Source organism: Rattus norvegicus, chromosome 16, assembly GCF_036323735.1.
Source record: "Rattus norvegicus strain BN/NHsdMcwi chromosome 16, GRCr8, whole genome shotgun sequence".
Classification (NCBI taxonomy): Eukaryota; Metazoa; Chordata; class Mammalia; order Rodentia; family Muridae; genus Rattus; species Rattus norvegicus.
In genome coordinates this window covers 71,789,883-71,808,933 of record NC_086034.1, presented here as the reverse complement: position 1 = coordinate 71,808,933, position 19,051 = coordinate 71,789,883, and the positions used below count along the sequence as shown (strand labels likewise).

At 44.9% G+C, this 19,051-nt stretch overlaps 1 long non-coding RNA gene across 1 annotated transcript in view; it reads right to left on the bottom strand.

Moving 5' to 3' along the window:
* The window catches only part of LOC108348410 (uncharacterized), a 39,925-nt gene extending 27,331 nt beyond the window's left edge, over window positions 1-12,594 (bottom strand). Inside the window, exon 1 of the long non-coding RNA XR_005494963.2 lies at window positions 349-12,594. This is a non-coding gene — a long non-coding RNA (uncharacterized LOC108348410). The remainder of the gene's footprint in view (window positions 1-348) is intronic.
* Window positions 12,595-19,051: the final 6,457 nt, after the last annotated feature.

Sequence of the window (19,051 nt, the reverse complement as noted above, 5' to 3'; positions counted from 1 at the left end):
TGGTCTACATAGTGAGTTGCAAGACAATCATGACTGTATAGAGAGAACCTGCCTCAAAAAACAGCTATGCATGGAAACCACTACTATAGGAGCTTTATATACATATATACATATATGAAAGACATCTAAACGGAGTCACCAAATAATAGGGGAGAGAATACCCTGGCTAGATATCCTATGCAACCAATTAAAACTTGTAGTGTTGGTAATTGGTTGTATCTTGTTGAGTCACTGGGCAAAGAGCTGGACTGCATGGATTACCCCCTAAATATTGTAAGCTATTACCAAGACTACTGGTTGTTCTAGACAACCTGATGGAAAGACCCTGTCGTTGAAGACAATACTTACATATGTCATCAAACACAGAGACGTTGAGTTGAGTTGGTGCCTCACCAGAGCCTTCACGCCTACTGACTGGCATTCATGATGCTGGCAGGTACTGTGCACATCACCAGAGGAGAAAGTTAATCGTCAATATCACCAATCTACAAACCTTGAAGCCTACGTCAGTGACCTGAGGTCAGATGGGTCATGGGCCTGCAGGAAAGCCTGATATTGTTCTACCAAAGGAACATCACAGTAAAATGATTCCTAATGACACATTGCTATACCCACAGATCAGTGCCTCTCCCAACGCACATCAGAGAAGCTTCTTCTGCAGAAACACAGGCATTAACACAGAAAGCCAAAACTGGGCAAGGTACAGAAGGTGAGAGACTTTGCCGTTCTCTGTCCTCAATGGGATGTTAGTCAAACCTCTGCCTTCAGAGATCTCCGTGGGAAAGGAGGCAGAAAGAGTGTAAGAACCAGAAGTGATGGGTGATTCTGAGGATACGATCATCCTATTGATAAACATATGGACGGACTCACGGAGACTCAGAGCACTCACAAAACCTCTACAGGTTCAAGCCAGACTGAGTCCTGGTAGTGAGAAGGGAAGTAAACCCTGTCTCCAACGCCTAACCAAGAAGCTAGCCGTGCCATTGGTACCTGCTAGCAAAGGAAACCCTAGTTTTCTCCTATGGAGTGTCGCTGGGTTTATCTAACATATTCCAGGGCAGGCCTCACGCAAAATGACCAACACAAAATGAACTCAATGGAATTTTTGTGGACTTTGGTCTCACTTTGCTTTATTTCGACATTTTTCATCTTATTGGTCTTTTGCTTACTGAAATTGTATGGGGGATTCGTGGTTCTTGAAGTTTTTTTTTTCTTTGTTTTTGTTTCTTCTGTTTTGTTTGTTGTTTGTTGAAAGAGAGAAAAAGAGCATAAGGCTGGGTAGGGATGTGGGGAGGATCTGGGTGGAGTTGAAGGAGGGTAAAAAGCGTAATTGACATGCATTATATCAAATTTTTTCAATGAAAAAGTAATAAAAGAACAAAAATGGACATGGCAGCTGGTAGATCAGTCATACTCCAGTAGGTGGACCCACACCAGAATTATACAGACAGCACAAATCAAAGTCAATGGATTATTACATTTAAAGAGAAAATGAAGAAATGGCATTGGGAAAGTAAACAGAAGCCGTGGCTTTGGGAAGAATTAAGAGCAGGAGTTGGGGTGAATACGACATACATTGTATTTTCTTAAAGACGTCATATGAGTGGCTTTTTAAAAATGTTTTCTGGATCAAATGTAGCAGTCAAAGTTCAAGAGAAATTGAGCCAAGATAGGAGGTTTAAGACCAGCCTGTGCTATATACCAGGATATATTCATCAAAGTGCAAAAGATTCTAACAAGCCACATGCATCGTGAAGACAGTGGAGGAAACACAGTTTCGGTCCATCCTCCCTGTGCAATACTAAAGCGGTAAACATACATGAATCACAGTTATTCGCAACAATACAAATGAAGCCTGGAACTTAATGTTCAGTGAAAACAGAAATCCACCTACATGTGGTCGTTCTAAAAAAAAAAACACTCACAAATTCTGTAACACCTCATCCTGATGTCGATATCTTGCTTCTGCATGAACGTAGTAAAAAGCAGAAGATGACTTCTCAGAGTAACCTTGGGAGAGACACACATGGGAAGAACTCAGGCTTCCTGACAGTAAGCCATGAGAACTTCCCAGCAACTTGTGGGAGCATAAAGGGAAAGCCTCCACTCTAGTTCAACCTTCATATGGCCTCCTGATAGTTTGACTTCACCTCATGAAGGATCCTAAGCCAGAACTGCAACATTATAATTCCAGACTTATGATCCACAGGACATAGTGAGGTATTTATTGTCTTAAGCCTCTTCCTTTGGTCCGTTGTCACCCAGACATTAAAAGATTAACACAGCAGAATGACACCATTTTTATAAATCTCAAAGCAAGAAAAGCGTTTGTATAAATACATTCAGATGATAAACAAAACATTCATTTGTTCGTTTTGGTCTCACTGTGCAGCACTAGCTGTCTTGAAACTCACCTCGTACATAGACCAGCTGGCCTCAGACACACAGAGATCAGCCAGCCTTTGCCTCCTAAGTGCTACCACACCTGGCTAACAAAAACTTTTACTTAATCAAAAGAATATTAGACAAATCCTTCCACTAATAACAACTAAAACAGTTAAATCAAACGTATAATGCAACAGCATATAACCTGCAAGCAACTGAGTTTGGCAGAACTGGTAGAGCCAAGAGCAAAAAGAGAAGGAATTTGAAGCGAGCCCTGTTTCTCTCTCTGGCCTTGCCTCTAGGTCCCTTGTCATGGCGTGGTGCTCCAGCATGCATCATGCTAGCAGACTGAAGGCAAAGCTGGGAAGTCAGGGGTTAGAGTTCAAGGCCGTCAGTGGGGAGGTGATTTGGTAAAACTTTGGAATTCCCAGAAAGATTGCTTGTCTGGAAATCAGTTAATTACATTCTATATTCAGAATTATGCCTGAGATTACTAAGAAAGGAACAGTGAGATGTGTGGCACCCTAACAGAGCTCCTAGGAACCCTTGCTGGCATCAGGATGACTTGACCATACTCTCACTCCCTGACACGAGAAAATTAATGATCTTTTGTGCCGTCATTTACGGGGTCAGGGGCTGAGCCCAGGGCCTTATGCACCCTAAGCGAGGCTCCACTGTGCACATCCCAGCCTCTAATAGGAAGGAAGAAAGGTACATCATCTAGAAGCTGAGAGTTTTAGAGCAGTGCCTGAGTTCAACAGAAAATTACCAGACATTAAATCTGAGAGGGGAGAGAAACAGAGGAGAAGAAGGAACAGTGAGCTCCTCCCAATTATCGGACAGACTTTAAACTATCATTGGTGTGTTCAAGAAAATAAAAAGGGATAGTTTTACAACAGAAATGTGGTCTGCTTTTTTAAAAGATGTGAAATGGAAATCCTAGAGCATTTGCTGAGATTAAGGATGGGATAGAGCAATTCAAAGTAAAATAGACATCCAAGGTTTAGAATAAAAAGAAAAGGTTTTCCATCGAAGATGCGGAGACACAGTAAAATCATTTAACGTTTTCGTTATTGGATCTCAGATGGAGGAGAGAGAGAGGATGTGAGTGAAGCAACTTGTTAAGAAATCCTGGCTAGGAATCCTCCAAAAAATATGAAAAATGGAATAAAGTAATGCTACAGAATTTTTAAAAATTATAAGCCCACGAGAGATAAAATATAAAGATACCACAGTGCTATATATTGCGGGGAAATTACTAAAAGTAAGAAAACCAAGAGGAAACTCATGAAAGCAGCTACAAGAAAAAGAAAGGGTAATGGTTAAAACTGGAAGTAAGCAACAGAGGAAAAACATGGGACCGGAGGAGAGCTGCAGAGAAAGAGCTATTACAGCAGCCTAAGAAAATAACTGCTGACCTAAAACTCCATGCTCACTGGAAATGTCCCTCAAAACCGAAGGCACGGCAAAGACATTTTCAGGAAACAGAACCAGAATTTAGCGCGTGCACATTAAAGAAATGCCTGGAGCATTCGGGGAGGCAGGTGACCCCAAAGCATCCCAAATGAAAACACAGACGTGAACGAAGGACTCAGCAGTATCAGAAGGTAAAATATCTGTGCAGATCTAAACTAGTGTTGATGATGATCAAACTACACGGGGTGATAGATGATAGATAGATGATAGATAGATAGATAGATAGATAGATAGATAGATAGATAGATGATAGATAATTGATAGATGATAGATAGATAGATAGATAGATAGATAGATAGATAGATAGATAGATAGATAGATAGATGATAGATAATAGATAGATGATAGATAGATAGATAGATAGATAGATAGATAGATAGATAGTAGATAGGTGATAGATAGATAGACAGACAGACAGACAGAAGAGAAGGGACGGGTAAATGGAGCGCACATGTTCCGAAGTTCTCAGATTCCTCAGGATGTGATATAAGTATTATTTAAGGTAGCTTATAATGAAATAATGACAGACAGCAATCTCTGGAGTGGTTATTCTGCTCACTTCAGCAACTCTTAAACTAAAAGAATACAGATAAATCTGTTCTCTATGCACAGATGACAGAGATTACTGAGTAATCAACCGAGAAGAGTTGAAAAAGCGTACAAAAAAAAAAACAAAAACAAAAAAAAAACCAAACAATTGAGTAGGAAAAGGAGCGATTTGCATTACAGTTCCAAGGAAGGAAAAATAAGGGCAAAGTGAACAAAAATCATTTGGAATAAATAAAAGGTACACAGTGATAGATTTAAAGTACAATCTCCATGGTTACTTTAAATGTAAACGAACCAAAGATTTTAGTTAAAAAACGAAGACTGAACCCAGTGAAAAGGCTCAGGGGTTAAAGGTTCCGGCACCAAGATCCACAACCTAAGTTCAGTCCCCAGGATCCACATGGTGGTAAAGAGTTAACTGATTCTCAGATGTTGTCCTCTGATGTCCATGCACACGCAGTAGCATGCATTCTCATACACACACACACACATACACACACACACACACACACACACATACAATTCATTCATTCATTCATTAGTTAATTAAAATTAAAATACAATTAAGCCTTTAAAAATAAATTGTAAGGCTGGATAAAAATTATTTTGAAATCTAACTATGCTTCCTGTCCTGGCCACCATCAGAGAGCAGCAGCCATGGCCCCGTGCTACTCCATGGCCATGGGCCTCAACAAGGGCCACAAGGAGCCTCACCAAGCACACCAAGTCCCAGGACACGATCCGAAAGGTGTACAGCTTCACATCCTATGAGCAGCGCACCATGGAGTTGCTCAAAGTGTCCAAGGAAAAGCTCGCCCTCAAGTTCATCAAGGAGAAGGTGGGCACGCACATGCGCACCAAGAGAAAGTGCGAACACCTGAGCAACTTTCTGGCAGCCGTGCAGAAGGCGGCGGCCAAGAAGGATTGATGCACCCTCCCCCATCAAATGATCATCCCATCCCCCCCCCCAAAAAAAATCTATTTGGAGTGTATAAGCAACACCTTAAGATTAAGAAAAGTCGTGGGTCAATCTATAAAACAAAGCCACAAACCCTTTGGCACTTTTCTCAGTACAAGTTGCATCTGCCTACCTTCACCAGTCTGGGCCCGTTTGTGGTTCCTTCAAGCCACAAAGTATTACAAAAGCAACGCTGGCGTCGGAGGCGAGATTAAAGGAAGCTGCTGTGTATGCTTTGTCTGATGAGACAGTCAGTCACTCTTAGCAGTCTGAGCGACTGTTTAGGAAGTCTGAGACACGTCATAAGGAAGCCCAAGTATGTAGCAACCACAGGTAGACACGTCAGTCAATATCATTATCTGGGCCTCATGTCACGTTATCCAACTCCAGGTACCAGATATGAATAACAACATCTCCAGACAGTCGTTCTAGCCCCAAATCTTTGGAGTCTTTCCAACCAAGGCTTCAGATGACGTAAAACAGCAAGAAGAGGCCTCTGTTGTGTTGTGTCCAATGCACTGCTCCATAAAACCTTAAAGTATAACAAAATTCCTGTTGGTATGCTGTGTTTTCCAGACAACTGGAAAAGGCTAGAACTTGAAAGGAGAGGGAAAGGCGTCCCAAACAAAAGTCAGGAGAAATCAGGAGCTGGGCATGTAGCAGACAGGATAAACCAGCACAGGAAGTGTCCCTTGGTGACTGAGTGGTCAACTCAATGGAAAAATAGAGCAATTCTAAATCTGTATAGGCCGAGTGTGGTGGTTTGAATATGCTCGCCCCATGGGAAGAGGCACTATTAGGAGGTGGGGCCTTGTTGGAGGAAGTTTGTCACTGTGGGTGAGTGCTTTAATCCCAACACTTGGGAGGAAGAGACAGGCAGGTCTCTGTGAGTTTGAGGCCAGACTGGTCTACAAAGCTAGTTCCAGGACAACCAGGGAAACCCTGTTTCAAAAAAACCAAAACATTAAAATAAATTTAAAAATACGTTTTCCAAAAGGGCAAAAAAATAATAATAATAATAATACAAATACAAGATAATGGCTCTTTCTAGAGGAGAGACCAGGATGTGAACAAGCACATACAGTTAAACTCACATGGACAGTAATTAATTAACTGTTAATAAACACGCAATTTTAGTTTAAAAAAACCATTTAAATGTTTACAAGCACTGAGAGACTTAAAATCAAAATTAGGGGCTGGAAAGATAGCTCAGTAATTGAGCTGTGCTGGCTGCTCTTCAAGTGGGGCCTGGAATTCATTCTCACCTCCTTCATGGTGGCTCATAACCATCTGTAACTCCAGGTCTAGAATATCTTGATGCCCTCTTCTGGCTACCATGGGCACCAGGCATACACATGATACACAGACATATAGTCAGGCAAAACAGCCATACAAATAACAATAAGTAAACAAGCTTTAAATATAATTAATGTAAGTGACTCAGCGATGTTAAAATGCAAGAAGGCACCGTGCGTTGATTGATTTAGTGCCTTCCCAGCATTTCCCCTCCAAGAGACCACTTTGAGCAGGAATCCTGACGGGCATTGTTGAATGCACACTCTCTGTAGCACTGTTGTGAATGATTTACATGCATTTAATTGTCATATAACCCTATGAGGCCAAGGCTCTTATCACCCCAATTTAACAGATGGGGAAACACACACAGGGAGTTCAAGTGATTTGCCCATGGCCTCGCAGCAGGCAAGCAACAAGGCCAGCATTTGAAGAGCCTGGCTTTGAGCTGCAGCCTGGATTCAGAGCCTCTGCCCAACTCTAAGGAACACAACTCCTGCGTCTTGGGAGTTCCCAGCCGTAACCTGGACCTCTGGGGAAGCGTGGAATCGAGTTCCCTGTGTTACGTCCACCTGCTTGATGGAGGAGGGTATTGTGATTTGGCTGTAATTACAAGCACAATGAATTAGAATGTCATTGAAGCCAGTGACAGCAGACATTAAGCCCACACAGCACTATATTATAAAGCATATTAAAAAACCTGACATGACCCAACAGCAAATACAGTGCTTCATTCTAGACCTTCTCTAAGAAGAGCAAGAATAAATTATCTCCTCATCTCCTCCCTGAACACTCTCTCTCTCTCTCTCCCTCTCTCTCTCTCTCTCTCTCTCTCTCTCTCTCTCTCTCTCTCTCTCTGTGTGTGTGTGTGTGTGTGTGTGTGTGTGTGTGTGTGTGTGTGTGTGTGTGTGTGTGTGTCTGTCTCTGTCTCTCTCTCTCTCTCATCTTTTCCCAGCTTATGGTGCCTACCACTTCATGCACCGACTTAGATTTCATTAGCTGCGACTTTCTTCCAGGACAGAATTTCCTTCCAACTCTTCTTTGACTCCTTGTGCAAATGGCACTGAGAGGTTCTGCAAATATCTACCTAATGAGCATACATGTGACGAAGAAGAATCAGACACATGGGTCCTTTGTAAAGGATCCCCATACATCCCTGGGCCTTGCCTGTCCTATTCACTGCTATAGTCCAATGATTTAGAAAAGAGCCTGTAAGTTATAAATATAAAATTCTGCTTAGACACCACACGAGAGGCAGTGCGGGACAGATACGCAGTGGACATGATTCCTTCTCACCTCTGGGGTAAGCCTCAACACGTCTATCAACGTAGATAACAAAGGCACCGTGCACTGCTGGATCTCGACGACAGGACAAATTAGTTCACACTGGCATGATGGGCAGCCAGCTCCTTAGAGAACGCTTGAGAGAAAGCCCACACACACAGTTGGGGTAGTAGTCCATGCTGTGACTTGGATTTTAAATCCTTTACAAAGGCCCACGTACAGGGGGTTGGCCACCAGCCCCTGGCACTCTTCGGAGGTGGCAGAATCTTTAAGAGATGGGGCCTAGAGAAGGAAATTAAGTCACCGAGGGCACACTCCTGAAGGATGTATTAAGGACTGCCCCACCCTCCTTTTATTTGCTTCACAGCCACCAAGGTTCATGATTTACCTTGTCCCAACCCCTGTAAACAACAGGGCCAAATGACTATGAGCAGAGACTGCTGAAACTATGAACCAAATAAGTCTCGTCTCCTTACGAGTTGATTGCCTGGGCTGTTTTGTCCTAGCACCAGCAAGCTGACTAATGCAGCCTGTCTGCAGAATTTCCCGTGAGCAGTTCTTACCACCCTAGAGGAAGACAGGGACAAAAATGTCTCCAGTTACTTCGAAAATCTCCACCCTTTGTGTAGTAGGAAGTGAACATAATCTGCAAGCGAGGCTGGGTAAGCAGAACTCCTTGCTCAAGAGAGCCAAAATAGCTTCCTCTCCTGGGTCCTCTGTTTCAGTTCTGGTCGCACTTTCTTTAAGGAGTTACTCCTCTCCAAGTGGACAAGTAAGTGACTGCCATTTTAAAATGTGGACCACCGCGAGTCAGTGGGGAAACCTTTTGGGAAGGGACCGGTAGTTTCCTTCCCCAATAAGTCTGCCTTGACTTTTCAAGAGATGTGGTTGACTTCTTTTCTCACACAACTCCCACCCTTCTTTCAAACTATACTGTGTCCCTTCCTCCCTGCTCACAGTTCCCTTTATTCTACAGTGGGAAAAGCCAAGAGCTTGATCCCAGCACGCAGAAAGGAATCCTCAAACCAGCACACAGAACCTAGGGGAACGTCGCCAGAACAAAGTTGTTCTTAGGGACTTGGGTAGACCATCTGAACTTGGGGCTGGGGTCTAATGCAGTAGTTCTCAACCTGTGGGTCGTGACGACCTTTTCATGGAGTCACACAGATATCCTGTATACCAGATATGTATTTTACGGTTCACCACAGTAGCAAAGTTACAGTTATGAAGTAGCAACAAAAATAATTTTATGATTGGAGTCACCACAATGTGAGGAACTGTGTCAAAGGGTCACAGCCTTAGGAAGACTGGGGACCACTGGTCTAATGTATCCTGTTTATACCACCTTCAGTTCTTCCCATGCCAGTTCTGATGCCCGGCACAGGGAACGGCATAGCAATCTGAATGCTTTCTTGTATCCTCTCTACCGTCCTTCTTTCCCTTGACCATGTGACACATGGGGAGAAGTAAAGAAAACCACCTTGGGATTGAATCCACTCTCTGACTTGGGCCTCAGAATGCAAGGTCTAAGAATTTCATCCAGAGACCTTGTCCTTTGGGAGTGTGTCTGTAGGTGACCCTAACGTTCCCAGTGTTTTCGATCTCAACACTCTTCTGGTGTTTCTATTGCAGTATCCCTCCTTTATGTCTCTCCATCTCCATCCCGTTTTATGTCTTTTCCCAAGGTCCTGTCTTTGGAGGACTCCTCTGTCACCACCCCTCTGGGACAGAGGCCCTCCCTCCAGGGGCCCTGGGAAATGCCTGAGAGTGTGGTGTGTTATACCAGGGCTTTCATCCCGATCCAGGTGGCTGGAATCCAGTACAGGATTTACACCGCCCTGACCCTGAGCCGTCAAGAAGGAACAGCCAGATTAATGGGGTGGGCGGGCTGGGGTAATAATCGTTTGTTTGATGTGACAAGCCTGATAGGCGTTGATTTACTTACAGACTGATGGGCTTTTAATTGAGCACCTCCATCCCAGTCACTTCAAAGGCAGGGGAAGTTGACAAGGGGCCCCTTTCACGCAGGGCTCCTAGTGACTGACAGGCCCCCTCTGCAAACAGCTCTGCTGGGCCAGGATGGACCAGGGCAGCGCTTACCCGACCCTCTGGCAAAGTAACACATTTTCTGTGTAACTCAGAAATGGCCTTTTGTCTGCTGCCAGAGAAGGCAGGCCCTGCTCGGAAGGCCGGGCATCTTCCAGAAAGGCTAGAGGAGCGGGTGATGTGTTCGTTCCGTCTAGGGAAAGGTCCCTCCTGGGGCACTCTCAGTGCGCAAATGGCTACTTTGTTCTAAACCTCGTTACCAGGGCAAACTGTATCCCCAACTTCCTCTCTCTTATTAAGCACTTTTTTTTCTTTAGGCTTCCCAGGCCCCTTCCTTTCCCTCCTCCTTCTCCTCCTACTTCCTCCTTCCTTCTCTTTCAGAGGGAAGGCCAGAAAAGGTGGGGGCCACTTAGTGTGTCCCTGTTATGGCCATTGCTTGCCTGCACTGAAAGTGGAGCTTCTGGTTCCCAGGCAGCAGGCTGCTAGGCCCTTCAGACTAGAGGGTCTTAGATGACAAGAGCAGTCCTCCACCTCTGACTCCTTCCTGTAAGCAACACCACCTACTTCCTGTAGGCCTTACCTATGGTCAACCTCTGTCTAAAAAAATAAAAAAATAAAAAATGCAGTTCGATTTTATCTCAAACCCTAACACGGATACACGTGTGTAGAATCTGCAGTCGCAGGCATGTGGGATTACTATCCTGTTCTCTTTTTGCCTAGCAAGTCATGCAGATTTTACTCTGTTTAACCTCCTAGAGCTGATCTATCAGGGAAACGTTTCGAGAATGCATTTGACTTGGTGTGATTTGGCTGGGTACTGCTTAGGAAGTCAGGATTTATTGGCTGCTAAATTTGTCTTATTGCCAGAGAAGGCAAAGCAAGAGCCGCTTCTGCCCAGTCAGCTTGTTTCCGGGGCTAGGACCCCCACTGCAGGGCGGAATCTGAGAACCTGAGAAGAGAGACCTTCTGGGGGCATCCCCAACCCTTTGCACTGGGTCAACCAGGGACAAGCGAGGCATTAGACACGAGGAGCTTTGAATTCTGAGTCAAACTCTGTGGGCTGCCCCCCCCCAAAAAAAAAACTGGGCAAGTCTGGTAACTAGTGATCATCTCAGTTCCCCTGTAAGAACTTGTCCAGTCTCACAAAGCTGGTACTTGCCTAGAAAGAAAAACAACGATAACAACTCACACTTACACGGCATTACTTCATTTGGAAAAATGCTCTCACATCTGTTATCTTAATTGATCTTCTAACAACTAGGTGAGGTAAACCATTGGAATGTTATGATACCCATTAGCATAACGAGGAAACTGAGTCTCACCGGATAATTTGCTCCTAAGCTGCACGATTAGGTCTCAGACTCAGGAATGGCTCCAGGTTGGCTCCCTCTTCCATTCCGCTTGCATGGGAAAACTATTTCCTCGCCGCTCTTTGAAGGGTTCTTTGGACCCTTCGAACCCAGGGCCCTTGTATGTGCTACGGAAGCGCTTGGCCACTGATCTGCAACCTGATCCTTCTCGTTCCTTTTGAAGCTGCATTTCCTCACTTCAAGTGGTGGTTCGTACATTTCCCTTCTGCTTGGAGGCCAATCCCTCACTTCAGCTCTATCCTGAAGCTAACTTTCCAGCCCTGCCTAGGAGCCCCCATCGGCAGGCTTCCTCCGCCATCCATGTGAAAAATGGCCAAGGCAGAGAACCCGTGCTTGCACCCAGCGTCTGCCGAGATCCTTCATCTGAAATCCCAAGCAGAAGACGAGTCACGGAACCAGGAAATCGTGTGTCCCTCTCTGACCTCTGGAAGGGCATTTCCTACACAGAGTGAAGCTCTCGGGCGAAAGCTGGGAGATATGAATCATCTTTCCTTCTCGGCCCCATGACGTGGGTGCATTTGCATAGACATACTCAGCACCGGGAGATGATTCTCACTGAGAAGCCTGACCATCAGGCCAGCGCTTACCCTTGCACTACATTCCCTGACCTCCCAACCGAGAAAGTTTTGTTGAATAGTTCCGCTGCTTGCTGGATGCCAGAGCTTAGATAAGTCGTTTATACTGGCTGTGCCTCCATCTTCTTACCTGTCAAGTGGGACAAAACCGGCACACACTTTATACAGCTCCTGTGAGGCAGGAGTACGCTAATAACCTCTTTCATCTATCCCACAATGCACTGTTATTTTGGACCGAATAAAAAAGAAAGGCGCTGCCAAATAATCTGCGGCGACCCCGTTGTCTTCGTTACATCGGTGTTAGAGATGCTAAAATCCGAAACGCGCACCTCGGGATTAACTATAGCTAGTGAGACATTCGGAGCTACAGCATACACACAGTGTGTGCTGTGGTAGTGATGTTGCTGCTGATGCCAATAGCATTCTCTCAAGAGCACTGTGAGAAAAAAAAAATCCTTTGACCGATGAGGAAACAGAAACGGAGAGAGATGAAGCGATTTGACCAAGCTCCTGTAGCCAGTCAGTCCTCAGGAGGCATTTAAACCTGCCTTTGAGGTGCAATAATCTATATTATTATAAGAGCTGGCAGCCGCCCACCAAGCTACCACGGAGTTCAGAGCTGCATTTTGTTCTCAGTCGCATTAGCTGCTTTCTTTAATCTAAGTCCCCCCCCCCGTAAATTACTCTCCCTCTCCCTCCCCTCCTTCTTTGTACTTGGCTCTGATCTTTTTAGTTTTCTGTTAATGGCTTCAGATTTTACAGTATCTGCATTTTGAATTGTACGCGACCTCAAATCTTTTACGGAGGTAGGAGGGTATAAATAAATATGAAGATTAAGATCAGCTTTTAAAGATAACATGCATCAAGGGGGGAAAAATATGGAACTCTGCCCACAGTGCCACTCAGGAATGTGGAGCATACACAGGTACACTCCTCAGGAATGGGCTAGCCTGTCTCCGTGGCCACAGAACACCCTTGGGATCCCTCCCTCTACCACTGAGAGCCCTGGGTGCTAAGTGTCCTGATAAAATGCAGAAAGTCCTTTTGTCCTGCAAGCCAAAATGTCTGTGTGGGCACTGGAAGGGTCGTGGTGAGTTTATTTGGATCTGTCCAGATAGGATGGGGCATTTCAGAGTGGACAACTGTTGGGTTTTTTGATACTTCTCTTCCCAATACTATAGTCCAGATGATAATTGTCTAGGCCACGAAGCATACATGACTCAATTAGAGTCCTTTATTACCCAAGGGCTTTTTGCCACCCCCCCCCAAGAATTCTTGGCACCAAAGCTCAGGGGTACAGCATTTATATAGGCAAAACCCACAATGACATCATCAGGAGTAGACCAGGGAAACCTAGGAACACTTGCTTTGGTAGAACACATCAGTTGTTTGTGTTACACATCTAGGCATGGATCAGAGTCAGGGAAAAGTCTCGAATGTGTTGCCAAGATGGACATGACTGCTCAGGGGGCTGGGGCCTTGCAAATAGTGCCCAAGAAGACAAAATCTGGAGTCAGGGCAAGACGATGCCAAGATGGCAGTACCTTGGTGACCTCACCATAACTGCTTCGACAGACCTGGTTGAGTCAAGGCAGAAGATGAGGTGAGGAAGAGAGGGAGTCAGCTATGCTAGGGAGCCTTGTCAAGAAGACAGGGAGAGCACCTCCACTTGGTACCCAGGAATAGAGTGGGCCCCACTGCTCTTCTGGGGGGAGGGGAGCCCCAGGCTCAGATCAGCGACATCAGCCAAAGAGGGAAAGATGAAAATGGTCGTTTGGCTCTTTACTCGTGTACACGTAGCTCATCTCTATGACTCCCAAGAAAGGAACCACACACCAAATCGCTTCTGATTAAATCTGTTTAAATCTGAGCCCTCTGTGATATAATCTCTTAATGGAATATTTGAGAAGTCCAGATACATATCGGCAGCCTTTTCATCTCACCTGGGGTTCATCCGCCACAGGATACGTTGTGCGTGTTTCTTTCTACACAAATGGGTGCAGGTGACTTTCTGGGGGTTGGAGGAGGGGGATCTGTGTGTAGGTTGGACATGTCTTTCAGGACCTAAGTCTATTTTTTGACTGTATATGGGAAAGCAAGAGTTTAAATTCTAGAGATCAGAGCCTAGAAAATTGATGTGCTTTGAGATGATTCAAAGTTAAAAACCGTCGCCTTCTGAAAAAACCTTTATTGTCATTTGTAGCTGGTTAAGAAAAAAATACCTATTGTTATTACACACTCATAAATAACCTGATTCTGGCATACCAAACAAAAATGAATAAATTAAACTTGATTTACAGCCCTTTTCATTTTTATTAGTACCGCTCTGAAGAGTTTATGTAAGGGACGTGCCAGCACACTTATGCCAAATGTTTTAAGGCGTTGGTATTGATATTATATAAATTAAGGTGTTTTAATTTGCATTCTTTAATTAACTAAATACTGGCAGAAAAATAAAACACAAGGGCAGCCCTGACTTATTGCCTCTATTAAAACTGCTGACATCTCCAAAAAGATGTGTTAAGTAATCCAATTCACAAGGGGGTGGGAGGGGGATATTAACAGGCTCCTACTTGGCACTGTGCTGGGGTATAAGAAATGAATCTCCTGCTTTGCTTGCAGAGAGAAATGGAGGAGAGTATGCTAAGGTCGGGAGTTTGTGTCTGCAAGGAAGAAGCTGGCCAACTGCTTGAATTACCCATGCTGCCCCTGTCTGAGCCGAGGTCACCGAGCAGGGTTCTCAAGTACACTGTAACTATTGCTGCTTTTGCCACCCAGGACTGAGTCGTGGCTGCTCTGGAACTAGATAAACTCGTCGAATTAGTTAAATGTGTTCTGGATCAACCTGATCACACCACAAACCCGGAGAGAAACAACCGAGATCTTTCCGTGGAGCTGCAGTTTCCGGTTCATCGTTCATCCCAACCCACAAGAAACAGAGTTCTAACAGAGGTACCAGGAGCGCCCCAGTCCGGGTGCCAGGAATAGCTCCCGTTCCTCACAAACTCTGGGTCCTATCACCCCTCTGAGAACTTTTTTTTTATTTCATCATCATAATGGAGACACAGACTTAATCTCCCCCCCCCCACCCCCGAGTTCTTTTTTTTTTAACTTCCTCTGGCCGGTGGACTTTCCTGATTTTTGCTATTTCTCTCTCCTATGGAGACAAACAATGCTAAACCAGTAAGAGCTCTTCCATAATCTCCCTACCCCCAGACTTTGGCGGAAGAAAAGCTATGGGGAGAACTTTTGGTTGTCCACAGGAAAACCATTTTTCTTTAAGCACAGTCTGAAAAGGCCGCATTTCTCTTCCCTAGCACACAAGGTCCTCCATGAGCCATCTGTTTACTGTTGCCTTGCCGTCCTGAGGGTGTCTGTCTTGTGTTCTTGGCCTAGTCTGGGAAGCATCATGTGGAAGCCGGAGATCTAAAGGTTCCAGTATTTGACTGAGTCCTGAATTCACAAGGAGATATGAAGCTGGGCTTCACCTCATCCCTGCCCCGCCCATCTCCGCCCCCTTGCCCCAGGCCCATGCACCACAGTCTCATACTGTATGTACTCTGTCCTTTGAAAGGTCCCAACGAGAGGCGGTGCAAGCAAGCCAGCAGCTAATTGTCCAGGTCTCTGAGAACTGACATTGTGCAGGGCCCTCACCCAGCTTCCTTCCTGGATGATTTTCTTTATCTACTCAAGGAAGAATGAATTCCAACTTCAATAATGAAAACCCTGCTCTTCTTTGCCAGCATCCCATCCCCCTCCCCTCTCAAAAAAAAAAATCTCACTTTCATGTTGTTTCCCATCTTGCAGCTCTGTCAGTTGTTTTAAAACAACTGTTTTAAAACATGTCTCCTGTCATAAATAAAATCGTCATTATGCATTTTGACGGCAGTGGTGGGAATTTCACAGTGGAGATAGAGGACAGACCTGTGAGGGGCTGTTCGACTCTGGTATTGCCTGGGAAGAAAGGGCCCCATTCCACGCAGCTTTTAACTACTACTGGGGTTTTTCAACTCCGGCTGTTGGGAGGGTTTAGATATGGTTTATTGTCCTTAGATATGGTTTATTGTTTATTGCTGGGAATTGGGTGCTCGGTGTGTTAAAAATGATAATGTTAAAAATCAGTGGAACCTTTAAAAGCTGGGAGCTCAGAAAGGTTGTTGGGGCTGTATGATTAGACAGGATTCGTGTAGTTTTCGCGGGTTCGAAGTCTTTCTTGGTTTCCAGTATAACCATGTACTCTCTCCTCTGTTCTCACACATATCACAGCCATGATATCACACAGCAAGGTAGGGAGCCGCGCCAGAGCCTCTGGGCCTCTATACTAAGGGCTCAATGAACCTTCTTCCCATGTAAGTTACCTAGCCTCAAATACTTCATCATAGTTACGGAACATGGTCTAACATCTGTTTGGAGATTCATTTAGTTTCCAATCATTTGCACATTGGTTTATTTAAGGAAATTGACACGAGAAACAAAGACAGTTTAGCATAAAGCGTCTGTGTTAACCATCGAGATCAGATCTTGACAGGCACCTGAAGGCACCCAAACAAGTAGCCTGTCAGGCTGACAGACCCGAGAGGTGCACTCAGTAGGAACTGGAGTTCTTGTTGGAACTTTAGGCACCATGGACTTAAATCTATCCAAAGACCTTAACCATTCCTGACCCTTCTCTCCACCATCTTGAAGTAATGGTCACTCGAAATATAAGCTTGGGCCCAGTGACTCAGGGAGACCCAGGCCTGGAACGGAAGGTTTAGCAACAAGATAAAGTTGTAAGCGGAGGAGGGTGAATAGATACATACTTGCTAATGTGTAAGCGACCTCCAGAAAGGAGCAGAACAAACTCGCAGCTGGGACGTTCTGAGAAGGGAGCAAATGTCTGTTTTCACTCTCCTCATTACAACTTCAGGATGTGGCACCGTGGGAATGAACTACTTCTTCGGGAATAAAGAAAAACCTTTTTTTTTTCCCCCAACGGAAAGCAAGTTTAGGTAATGAATACACACTCGTGCCTGTTCCAAATAGACTGTCTACTTTGACATAGGTTTGGTTGAGACCCAACCCCTCCCATGCTTCTCCAGGCAGAAGATGTGGGGGGGGGGGGTATCAAAATAAAGCCTTCTTGAATTTTTCTGACATCTTGCAAATTCATCTTTATTGGATAATAGTTGCAATAACCAAGGCATTATCTAAGAAACTCTATTTTTGTTCATGTTTTTCCTTTCCTTTTTCTTTCTTTTCTTTTTTCTTTTCTTTTTTTTCTTTTCGAGTTATGATCTTGCTCCATAGCCCAAACCAACTTCAAACTCCTGACTGTCTGACCTCATGGATGCCAGGATTTCAGGTGTCCACCATGCTGTGGACATTCTTTTTTACATGCGTTTGGGGCTGCATGGCTTAGATGGCTCGGAAAGAGGCACACTGAGCAAATTTGGAGGAAAGACCATACAAATACCATTGCTTTCATGCCCAGTTCTCACAAGAAAGGTCAATAACAGATGACCTCAGCCCTGCAGAACTGACACGCACACAGACGGCCCCCCACCCAGATCTCCCCCAGACATGGGTTCCCTTTGCCTCCAGTTGTTAACTCAGCCCGTGGAGGCAGAATGAGAAGACCCCTTGGGGTAGCCGTGGTCCCTGCTTCCCACTGCAGAGTCCTTTTATGGTCCATAATGATCTTCCTTATGTATAAGCGGCCAATTCCCAAACGTACCTAGAAGGATATCTCCACCCCCAGACATTGTTCTATCAATGTTAGTGGAAATCCGAATTCATATTTGATTTACCAGGTACACACCTATGGACCCGGGACTTAGAATGATGGGGGAAGGCAGTCGGGCCAACCTGGACTATATAAGGAAATTCCAGGCCAGCCTGGACTTCATAGCAAGATGCATGCGTACCTAAGAGAGAGGTAGTGCTCCGTCCCTCATTGTGACCCAAACAAAACAACAACAGAACCCCAAACAAAACAAAACAAAAAAGAAACAGAGTGAAAGATTTACTTTGAAGCCTTATGGTGTAAAAGGGTTCAGTGCACGGTGTCTCCGCTCCTTCACTCTGTGCTTGAAGTAAGACCAAACGTCGTGGCAGGAAAATGTGGCACAACAAAGCCACTGTCCATGTGGTAGCCAGAGAGAGAGAGGAGTGGGCAAGCAAAGGAGTAGGAACATGGTGCCCTCTTTTAGCATGAGTGTCCAGAAACCTTTTCTCTCCAACTAAGCTCTGCCTCCTAGTCTCCTCCAGCATCTGAAAAAGCCATGGAATTGCAAATTCATTCACTTATGAAACCATTGATTAGGGCTAGGGAAACGGCTTAGGCATGAAGAACACTTGCTGTTCTTGCAGAGGACCCCAGTCCAGTCCCACCCACACTGGGTGACTCCCAACCACATGTATCCCCAGGTCTAGGGCATCTGACATCCTCTTCTGGCCCCTGTGGGCACCTGAAGACACATACATACATACATACATGCATGCATGCATACATACATACATACATACATACATACATGTTTAAGTATCTTTATTAAAGTCACAGTCTTCATAATCCTGGTCTTCCCAGAGGCTCTCCACTGAACACTACCTTGGGGACCAACCCTTCAGCACACGAGTCTTCAGGAACGTTTCATAGTCAAACTACAGTGGACATTAAACAGGAGTTAAGATCAGGCTGGCCACCTCAGTTTTCTGTTGTCGTTTAATCTGTATAAGAGCACATGGTGCTCAAGGGGGAGGCCTGCGATCCCTTTCCTGAAACACTGAATGTGTACTGGAGAGATGGGAGCCTGGGGCCCATCCCACACAGCTGCCTGTCTCTAGCCTCCGGGGATTGCCTCAGGCCCACACCTATCAAGTGGTCAATAAATAGTCACTGGGAGGATGATTCATTGAATTAATCAGTTCAATCCAATTAAACCAGTAAATGGATGTTTCCTTCACTCCTTTCTGGGCCTCAGTTTCCTCGATACCGTATTTCTCATTTCTCAAGATGAAGGGAAATCCCGGTGGGCTTGTGCAACTCTCTAGAAAATTATGAAAGTAGTTTGTTTTCCGTGTGTCTTGCTGACTTTTTTTTCCCCCACCTTAAGCAAATTCCTCCCTCTTCAGTT